The sequence below is a fragment of the Octodon degus genome, unplaced genomic scaffold, assembly GCF_000260255.1.
Source record: "Octodon degus isolate 3935 unplaced genomic scaffold, OctDeg1.0 scaffold00056, whole genome shotgun sequence".
In the NCBI taxonomy this organism is placed as follows: domain Eukaryota; kingdom Metazoa; phylum Chordata; class Mammalia; order Rodentia; family Octodontidae; genus Octodon; species Octodon degus.
In genome coordinates, this window is record NW_004524632.1 from 1498132 (window position 1) to 1506309 (window position 8178).

Here is an 8178-nt window from a genome sequence, read left to right on the forward strand (position 1 = left end):
GGTCTCACTACTAGGCTGGACTCATACAGATCTGCTTGTTTGCAGCCTCCCAAGAGCTGGGATTACAGGCATGCACCACCATGCCTAGTATCAATTGCTGTCTCAGCGTGCCCTGGGGTCAGGACTGACATGGCAGGCCCAGGGATTGAACCCTCGGCCCCTGCGCCTGCTTACAGGCACTTTAATCTGCTGAGCTATTGGCCGGCCCAATATGAACTTTTAATGTATCTAGAAAATAAAACAACTTTAAAAAGCAAGGGTTTTAACACATATAAATCATGATTAGACTCATGCAATTTCAGTTGTGATATCCTAGCAGCAAATTCAGGGCCTACTGCAAAGCCAAATGTTACTTGAAAATACCGTATCCTGAAATGCAACAATTCAAACATGCATCAAAGGCATTCTTATTATCAAATTGAAAATAAGAATCATAACAACAATTACTTATTATTAATAATTGGTTGCCTATAACATATCAGAGGATCCTTGAGTCTTACCTCAATAAAATGGAAATCTGGATTGTGCAAATCAAAAATAAATTTTCAAAAGCTCACTAATTCACACTTTACTAATTCATTCTTTTGAAAACTCTGAGAACAGCTGGGATGAAATCATTATTTGGCCACGGATGAAATGAGTTGGCAGGAAATGCTTGGTTATTTACAAGTCTAGGTACATTTCTTTCTAATTGTATTGGCAGTTCTGTGGCATTTCCTTTGGTTGCGTTGCCAGCATTCTTGAACTGGAGGCATGTTTTTGCTGTCTTAATTTCTTCACTAATTTCCCACCACTCTACTGAAACTCTTCTGTAGCCTTCTTTCGAACACATTCATTAACCTTTTATCAATTTGCATTTCCCAGGACTTCTCTGCAGGGTCCTTGAAGTTTTGCCATTTTAACCTTTTAGAACCGGCATGTTGTTGCTATTATTTATCATTCCAATGTTTCCTTCTGCTGATGGAATTCTACCTACAGTCTAGCTAAGTACTCTTCAAGTGTCTACCTTTGTTGCTGGGCTTTATTCTCTTTTACTCTTGTTCTTAGCAATCTCAGACTTCAAGCCCTCTGTTTTGATTTATAGCTGTACCTTCTTGCATGGACTATATCCCTTTATTTCTGCTTTCTGAAAAAATTCAGTAGCAGTTTTCTGGAAGATATTTTTGTTAAAGTGTCCCCTCCCACCAACTCTATTGTACTTGAAACAAGTCATATAATTTTTCCTTCTTCTTGCTCTATCAGAAGGGTGGATATTGAGCTTATGCCCACCATTTCTAACATGATCACAGAGGCCCTTTTACTGTGTGATAAAGTGCCTGTTTGCACTTTAGGAGGTAAAAGTAATTTATGGATTTCCTGGTTGAAATGGTCTTGTTTTGAAATACTATTGTTTATATATTCATTTATCTAATAAAACTAAAAGTTTTATTTAATGATACTTTCATTGTGTTCTTGTGCCCTAAGAAAGATTATAGAAAGAGTTCTGAAGACTTTGGCTTCCTGGCCAAGAAATTCCTGCAAAGTCTTGGATATAGGCTGATGGGAGATCCACTCATTAGTCTTCCAGTTTAAGATTTAGATAGTCTAGCACTATAGATGGTTTCAACTTCAGTCAAGGAGTCAAGGCATAATAAGATAGAGTTTTTGCATGGTTTAATAGTGAAGAAAAATTATGTCATTTTAAAAGGTTTAAAAGTCATTTTTCCTCAATGCACATAAAAGTATGTGGATCCTCTCTAACATGCTAAACAGGTTAACACTGCACCATCTAATCATCTAATCTAATCTGCAGTGGATGCATTACCAATATCACATTCTCATCATATCTAAAACTCCAATTTCTCCTTTTATCTTTTAATAAAATCATAGCTCTGTATCCCTGGCTTCAACACCATTGCTTTTTGCCAAAAAGTGCTCAGTAAGTGATTGGCATTTTCCAGGCAATGACCTCACCTAACATTTTGTTAGAGGTGATTCCTATGAATTCATATTTGAAAAATGTCATTTAAGGTGAAATAAAATGCATAAGATCATATCAACATTAAGTGATAGATCTGAGATCTAAATCTATACTGGTTAAGGATCTCTAGAGCAACAGTTTCAAGAGGAATATGCATATATATAATCTATATGATAGGATTTATTAAGTTTATTGATCAGGGGAGAGAAAGAGAATGAGAGAGAGAGAGAGAGAGAGAGCCCACAATAAACTTCTCTATACTGGACAGTTAGAGGGTCCTGTAGCTGCTCAGTCCAAGAACTGAAGGTCTCAGAACAAGAGGTATGAAGGACACAGTACCGGTCTGAAGATGAAGGCCAAAAAGAGCTGGAGAGTCACCAGTGTGATATGTATTAGGAGGCTGAAGAAACTAGAGTCTAACATCCACAGGTCATGGCACAAACAAGAGATATACCAGCTCAAGAAGACTCACGCTCATAATTAAAGGCTGACTTCTTTTTACTTCCTCTTTTTGTTCCTTTTGGGTCCTAAACCAGTTAGACAGTGTCATTCACAATTAGGATGAGAATTGTCCTCTGATTTGTTGGCTTACATGCCAATCATCTCTGGAAACACTCCTGCAGAAGCACCCAGGAGAGTGCTTTGCTGAACTCCCTGCATTGCTCAAGTCATCAAGTCGACACCATCACATGAATCCAGGCAGCCTTTCTCCATGCGCTCTTCCATTAATCGTGCTCTGTGTGGTCTCTCACAACTGCAGGCCACCCTGAAAGAGTGTTGCATGTTGATAACACCATGGGAACACTCTCTAGTTCAAGCTGAGTTACAATCTACCATCCCCTTGGTGCTGCTTGACCTCAGGCAGGATTACCTTCTTTTGAATGCCAGATTCATTGCCCATTAACTAAGTAGTTACTCCAGCTTTGTGGGTATCTTTACAAACTTAATTTAATCATTGTGCAATGTAAGTATGTATTAAAACATCATACTGTACCTATATTTAGTGTATACAATGATTACTTATAGAATCAAAATGGCAAAAACCAGAGTCAGTTAACGTGTTTTTAAAGTACATAGAAAAACAAAAGGGCTTCAAATTTAATAATTTAATCAGTGTTGATTTTCTTCATACCCTAAAGTCCATGCTTCTACTGAGCTACCTCACCCGACCCACTTTCTTTATCTTTTCCTTTTTTTAAAAATGCATTCAGTACAGGATCTTACTATGCAGCTCTGACTCATAGTGATCCTCCTGTTTTCAGCCTCTGCAGCGCTGGAATTACAGGAATGCACCTCTACACTAGGACTCAGTCACCAGGTTAGCACACTCTGGGGTGGAGCCTTGTGGTATAGGACACCAAGGATTGAACCCTGGTCCCTGCTCTTGCCTAAGCAACTGCTTAGTTGGTTTAGCTATCTTGCCAGCCCTGAAAAATAACTACTTCCAGTGGTTCTCCATTCTCCATTGTAGATAACACAGATTCCATATTCTGGCAGTCAAACTTCCCCAATCTGCCATCCTCAGTCATGTTGGTGTCTCACCTCCAGGTCCTCTCTCAGTGACCTCTGCTTCCCTTGGGCTAGAATGTGCTCTTGTCATGAATCATCTAAATATGCTTTAGTTATTTCTAACCTCAGACTCTTGCTTGCATTGTGGTCCCTCCTTTTCTGTATCCCAGAAATAGTATTGTGCATGCACAGGACCCTAAGAAAATGAAAAATGATTTTCTCTTGTTGGGAAAACTCAAAAATAGTCACTACCATCTCAGATTCAAGAAGAAAAGCCTCCAAGCAAGCTAAATCACCAAAGGTAATTAGGAGTTAATGTATATTAAACCTTGGTTCTATTTTTCATAACTGAACTTACACATCTGTTTTTCTTTATTACTTTTTATTTTTATTTACGTTTATTTCTTTTTACACATCAGTTTTCCCACCTAAGCACATTTTTACCACTCAATCTGTTGTAACCCAAAAATCAAAAACTGGACTCAACTTAAAAGCGCTTTATTTAGCTGAGCTCAACAGCGGCACGTACTCCCGTCTCCAAGTATGTGCACGCTTAGTCTAGGCGAGGCACAGTTTTTAAACGGAAAAACCACAAGAGTAGGGGGAGGAGGAGGGATTTCACAAAGTTATTTTGAGTTAGTCATGACCGAGGGTTAACTCTTTGTTCCCATAGACAGGTCACATTTTGCAAATCCTACAGGGAATATGCCCTTATTTGGCTTAGGCGTCATTTTTGTTCTGGTAGTCGGAAGGACATCTGATGACAGTTGCACCCATTTTCAAGAGATCTGTTTGTTCCCGTAGGAAGGACAGTTTAACTGTCCAACATTTTGCAGAATATTGAGGAACATTGCTTATCTTCTCTCAGAATGCTGAGAAACACTTTGTTATTTGTACAGTCACATTCTTCAGGGAAGGCCTGGGTGAGGGGTTTACAAAACAAATCAAGGTTTTACAAAACAGAAGTTACAAAGGTTGTTAAAAGATGGAGTTTAAGTTGTCAGCGCTTATACCAAATAGTCCTTATTAACAAAGTTACAGTAGAAACATACAGAGTTACAAAATCAGAATCAATTGCACAGTTGTAACAAATCACAGAGTGGAAAGTAATGGCAAAGTCTTGTCAGTCAACATTAATCTTTAATTTTTAAGGTAGATAAAATAAAAAAAAATAAGAGTAGATTATACAAGCAAATGCAGCAATGTATTGTGCTTTAAAATATGTCCAACCATTCAAATTTTTATCAAATGAGATTTAAAAACTGAGATTAGTCTTTTTCTTTCTTCTTTTTTTCTTAAATGTATTTAGCACAGGGTCTATAGGGTCTCACTATACAGATCAGACCCTTAGTGATCCTCCTGTTTTCAGCCTCCCAAGTGCTAGGGATTACAGGCATGTGATACCACGCCCAGTCTCAATTGCTGTCTCAGAAGGACCTGGGGACAGGGCTGGCACAGCACGCTGGGGAATCGAACCCTGGTCCCAGCATCTGCCCAAACAGGCACTTTAATCCACTGAACTATCTAGCCAGCCCTTAATCTTTTTCTTTCTTTTTTTTTTCTGTATTTAGGGCGGGGTCTACAGGGTGTTCAAGGTCTCACTACTACATAGGACTCCTAGTGATTCTCCTGTTTTCAGCCTCCTGAGTGCTGGGATTACAGGCACACCCTCCCATGCAGTCTCTGAAACTATCTCAGCATGCCCCAGGGATAGGGCCAGCATGACAGACCAGGGATCAAACCTTAGCTGCTGCACTCTGCCTAAGCAGGTGCTTTAGTTCCCTGAGCTATCAGATTGTCCCTTTACTCTTTTTATAATTCATGAACATTGGCTCTGGTTTGCTCTGGTATTAATGGTGTGGTTTATGTAATTTAGGGTCATTTATTGGCAGAGAGAACGTTTCAGCCCTGGTTCCTAGAAATACTACATTTATCAAGAATGTTGTGGAAAATTCAGACATTAAAGATAAAAAGCTGGATCTACATAGATGTGAATTATTTCTGTAATATTCACAAGTTGACAATTTGGGACTAATTTTGATCAATATAATCACATTTTAAATGCTCTTACAAAACTTAAAATACAAAGACATAGTAGTGAAATCTTTTCTAAAGGTCAGGTTTTTTTTTCTTTTTTTATAAAGCAAAGTCATTGTGCAGAAAAGCCATGTTCAGATATAGTCTATCTTTTGGATCTCCTTCATGAAAGTTACCTTAGTTCCAGAATCTCTCATTTTTCAAAGTGATGTCAAATTAGAAACTTGGCAATTTTCCCCACTCTCCAAAATGTATGTGCTTGGGCCTGAAAAGTTTTCTCCCCATATGTGAAGATGCTATAAACAATCAATACGTTGACAAGGAGAATGTTACTTTTTAGGAGACCAGGGTAATGTAAATGTTACCACTTATATTTTCTTTTTCCTTCCCCATTCTTTATTCATTATATTTTGAGGCCAGCTATTTGCTATAACTTCAGATTTCCAGGAATGAAAGAATCCATCAAAAGGAAAGTTGAATGTTTGGTAATTATGTCAACTTCAAAGCAAAATGTTATAGCAAATGAGGATGAAATGAACACTCCTAGCCAGCATCCACTTTAGAGCTGGGATTAATATTGATATCTTTACAAACTCATGCACTGAGAATGTGGATGGCAGAATATGATGTCTGAGCTGAAGTTTTTATGTTGGAAGAAGGTGACTGCTCTTAAAGACCGTGAAAATACATTTTTAAAGTTGATCAATTCAGTACAGATGTGGCTGTCTGAGCCTCTTTGAACTCCGGTATTCATGTTTGAGTGGCAGAATAGGATTCAAGTCAAAGACCTGAGTTTGAGTGTTAATCCCAGAACCCCTTAGCTGTAGAGGCATGGTACAAGTTATTGTGTTTCTTTAAACTTTCAATTACTTCACTAGACAGTCGGTATAATAGAAGAGCTTGCCTTGTATTATTGTGGAGAATATTTAAATGGTAATGTGTGGAGAAATTATTCTGTAAATTGAGGGTACAATTATTAAATTTTTCTTTAGAAAACTGCCTTAGAAGTCATTTGAGAACAACACCACTGAATAAATGTTTCAGTTACATTTATAATCTCACACCTAGAAAATAATCTGTTATTTCTTCTCTGATCCTAGTTTATCTCATTTCATTTTAACTCATAACGTACTGCAACTGTGCCCTCACTTTCTGTCTTTTCCACTTCATACTTCTCCCTCTCCTTTACTCCCTTCAAACTTCCTCTTCTTTCTTTCCCTCCTACTCTTCTAAAATTAAGAATACATAGACAGTGAAGGAGAATAACATGGTGTACAATCATTTCTCCCCAGTTTAGTTTTAACAAATCTTGTCATTTTACCAGAATTTTAATAACCTGAAACATTTCAGTGGAAGTCTCCTAGTATGCCATCTCTGTAAGTCACTCCCTCTCCTTTAGAGATAATTTCCATTATGTCCCTACTAAAAGGAGGATTGAAATTACAGATCTGTTCTTTATCAGCCACGACAGTTAATCTTGATTGTCACTTGGTTGGCTTTGAGAACATCTTGAAGATTAATGAAGCACATTTCTATGAGTGTGTGGGTAGGACATCGGTAGGTGACCTTGCAGACTGTGTCTGATCTCTGGAACCATCCTTTCTGGATCTTCCCCTGATTTCGCTGCCAGGCTCCCCTTGGATGAAGTGTATTTTCTCCACAGTACCCTTTGGCCAGAATGATTCTCTCCTTGAAGCCAGGTGACCATAGGTTGAAATCTCTGAAACTGTGAGCGGAAATAAACCCTTCCCCCTTTAAGTTGGAGGTGTCAAGAACTTTGTCCTAGCACTGGAAGAGCTGACCAGGATACTGTCTATAAAACAAGAACAAATTATTTGATTTCTCTGTGCCTCAGTTTCCTTATTATAAACTTTGACTCCTAGCTTGGACTCATAGTGATCCTCCTCTTTTCAGCCTCCCCAGCTCTGGGATTACAGGTCTACGGCAGTTTGCTTAGAGTCTGGCTGGCTCAGCCTGCCCTGGGGGCAGGGCTGTTATGGCATGTGGTGCTGGGGCTCCAACCACAGTGTCAGCGCTTGCCTAGGCAGGCCCTTTAGTCCACAGAGCTATCTTGTGGGCCCCAATTCACTGTATTTTGAGGCAGGATATTTACTAAACTTCAGGTTTACAGAAACAAAGGAATCTATCAAAGGAGGAACTATTTATTAATTAGGTCAACTCCAAAGTAATAGGTTATAGCAAATGAGGATGAACCAAAGCCTTCAAGCTAGCACCTACTTTAAAGCTGCAGCTCATGTAGATGTTTTTGTTTGGTTCTTGTTTGTACAACAGGGCAAGGTCAGAAGGCTGAAAGTTCATGGAAAATTGATCTGGTGATACCATATTGAAAATAAGTAGGGTAATTTAATTTTCCATTTCTGACCTTCCACTTCCTCAGCACATGAAAGAGAGAGACTTCATTTGTTCATCTCTAACATTTTCTACTTTAAGATAGTCTATAAATTCAGAATGGAAAGTGTTGCAGGCAGAGTTAGATAGAAATATTATAGGCAGTCAGACAGGGCCAGGCCCTCAAGGAGACAAGATGGAAGACAAGAGCTGACTTTGCAACTTGGAAGAGACAGACACTCCCATATGGGCCACATCTCAAGACCAAGACAAAAAGAGGAAGCACAGCTACATACTTCCCTAGGGATGGGCATTAGGGATTG